Source organism: Scardinius erythrophthalmus (assembly GCF_964197995.2).
Source record: "Scardinius erythrophthalmus genome assembly, chromosome: 25".
Taxonomy (NCBI): Eukaryota; Metazoa; Chordata; class Actinopteri; order Cypriniformes; family Leuciscidae; genus Scardinius; species Scardinius erythrophthalmus.
This window is the reverse complement of record NC_138245.1, coordinates 21,711,582-21,714,407: the sequence shown is the minus strand read 5'-3', so window position 1 is coordinate 21,714,407 and position 2,826 is coordinate 21,711,582.

Genomic DNA, 2,826 nt, shown 5'->3' with positions numbered 1-2,826 from the left:
CTCAGGTAGGCCGTGGCATTTAAACGATGCCCAATTGGCACTAAGGGGCCTAAAGTGTGCCAAGAAAACATCCCCCACAGCATTACACCACCACCACCAGCCTGCACAGTGGTAACAAGGCATGATGGATCCATGTTCTCATTCTGTTTACGCCAAATTCTGACTCTACCATCTGAATGTCTCAACAGAAATCTAGACTCATCAGACCAGGCAAAATTTTTCCAGTCTTCAACTGTCCAATTTTGGTGAGCTCGTGCAAATTGTAGCCTCTTTTTCCTATTTGTAGTGGAGATGAGTGGTACCCGGTGGGGTCTTCTGTTGTTGCCCATCCGCCTCAAGCGTGTTGTGGCTTCACAAATGCTTTGCTGCTTACCTCGGTTGTAACGAGTGGTTATTTCAGTCAAAGTTGCTCTTCTATCAGCTTGAATCAGTCGGCCCATTCTCCTCTGACCTCTAGCATCAACAAGGCATTTTCGCCCACAGGACTGCCGCATACTGGATGTTTTTCCCTTTTCACACCATTCTTTGTAAACCTTAGAAATGGTTGTGTGTGAAAATCCCAGTAACTGAGCAGATTGTGATATACTCAGACCGGCCCGTCTGGCACCAACAACCATGCCACGCTCAAAATTGCTTAAATCACCTTTCTTTCCAATTCTGACATTCAGTTTGGAGTTCAGGAGATTGTCTTGACCAGGACCACACCCCTAAATGCATTGAAGCAACTGCCATGTGATTGGTTGATTAGATAATTGCATTAATGAGAAATTGAACAGGTGTTCCTAATAATCCTTTAGGTGAGTGTATATGGGTATGTGTTGTATAAAAACATAAATTAAAAGGAACAAAACAGCTTTGGTGTAAGCGGCAGCAGTTAGTAAACAAACCTCATGCATCCAGACCAATAGGTGTCGGTATAGTGTTCAAAACCACTGGTAATATTGGGACAAAAAAGAACCAGCTTATGAGCAAGCGGGAAGGAAGTCGACCGGAAGTTGAAGTCGGCCGGGTGCCGCCATCTTGAGCGGAACTTCACTTGCGTTAGCAATCCCATTGACTTCCATTCATTTTGGCGTCACTTTGACAGCGAATAACTTTATATCTGAGGCGTTTGAAGACTCCATTTGTCCATTTTTTATTTCTAAAGAAACACGACAATGTATAAAATGCTCCATTACCTTGTAGCTTATGTTATGGCCCCGTAGAAGCAGTTTTTGTAAAAGTAGGCTAACGATTGCGTCATAACCACGCGACTCTCTGTCGCACAGTAGAGAGATTACTGTATGGACGGGAGGAGAAGCTCTCGGGCAATCGGGGAGACGTGGAGGCAAAATGACAATATAATTAATCAGAATACCTAGCAAAAGTTTCTCCTGCTCCAAGCTCATGGACAGCTCCTACTCACACTCTCCGTCTCTGCGAGATTCGGAAGGGAATGATTCAGATTTCTCTTGGCACAGCTACTAGAAGATAGACGGGTTGCTCACGTGGTCCGTGTAACGCTTTGCTCGGTTTGAGTCTGCGCGTCAGGAAAGGAAGTGCTAAGAAATCGCTGAAAACGGGCTTCACTTGTCTCAATTGAGTTCCAATGGGGTCGCTGTGTCCATTTCTTTTACTGTCTATGCTTATGAGCTTAACTTTAGAATGATCGAGTGCACCTTTTTAAGGCTTTAATCGAGGAATAAAATACTGGTGCCAAAAGGAATATAAAGTTGGTAGTTATTAAAGTTATTCCACACATTTATGAGACTATGACTTCAGAGGAGGTCACTGCTGCAGACTAATAATTTTTTGCTGACAGACAAAAGAATGAATCCTTAATGACTGCGGAATACTTGAGCACAAAGACTATTACTGACCAGGAGAAAGGATCTTTCTGTGGCTGTGTGACCACACGTAGGCTTCTGCAAATTAGAAATCACATCTATTTTTATTCACTATACTGAGATTTGAGTGTAATGATGTCATGAATTATTTCTGCAAGCATCCATCTTGTCAAATTAGAGGGGGGAGTTTGAATCGGGTGTTTCAATTTGATTCCAGCGGCTTGTTTTATCACACTTTCTGTTGTGTACTCATGCTCCCACCCATGTGAAAGTAAAAGGCAGTGGAAGCCGAGAATCTGTCTCCGACCTCCACACTTACGTAACAGCGTCGCATCAGAGAGGCCCCTTGTGTGTCATGCTGTTTTCTCAATTTCCCCTTATTCTCTGTAGCTGTCATCCAAACCTGATGACAGTGTTCTACTTACCGTCCTGTCAGCTCTCGTTATTGCCCTGTTCTTATGCTACAAGAAGAATTCTCTGCAGACCCACAAAAAAATGGATCATCATTTGTCTGAAACTATGCCTGACTGAATAATGTTTTTTTGTGTGTGTGTGCGTCTCAGGTGAGGCTGGGTTAATTACACACAGACTGTAATGCTGGCGTGGCCCCTGGTAATATATACTGTTTAAAGTCTAACCACACCTGGTAGATCACCACCATTTGGTGTGAAATACACCTTGGGGGTGACTCACTTGAGAGATGATCTCAGATGTTAGAAGAGCAGCTTGATTATTTGTTGAATTATGAATTATGCTGAACATATTATATACACTTTCATTCATTTCTTATATTTTTGAAAGAAGTCTCATGCTCAACAAGGCTGCAGTTATTTGCTTAAAAATACAAAACAGCAATACTGTGAAATTATTGCAATTTAAAATAAACTTTTGTATTTTAATTTATTCCTGTAATATCAAATCGAAAGATGATTCTTTGATAAATATAATGTTTGAAATTACAGCATTTATTTGAAAATCTTTACTGTCAGTTCTGATCAAT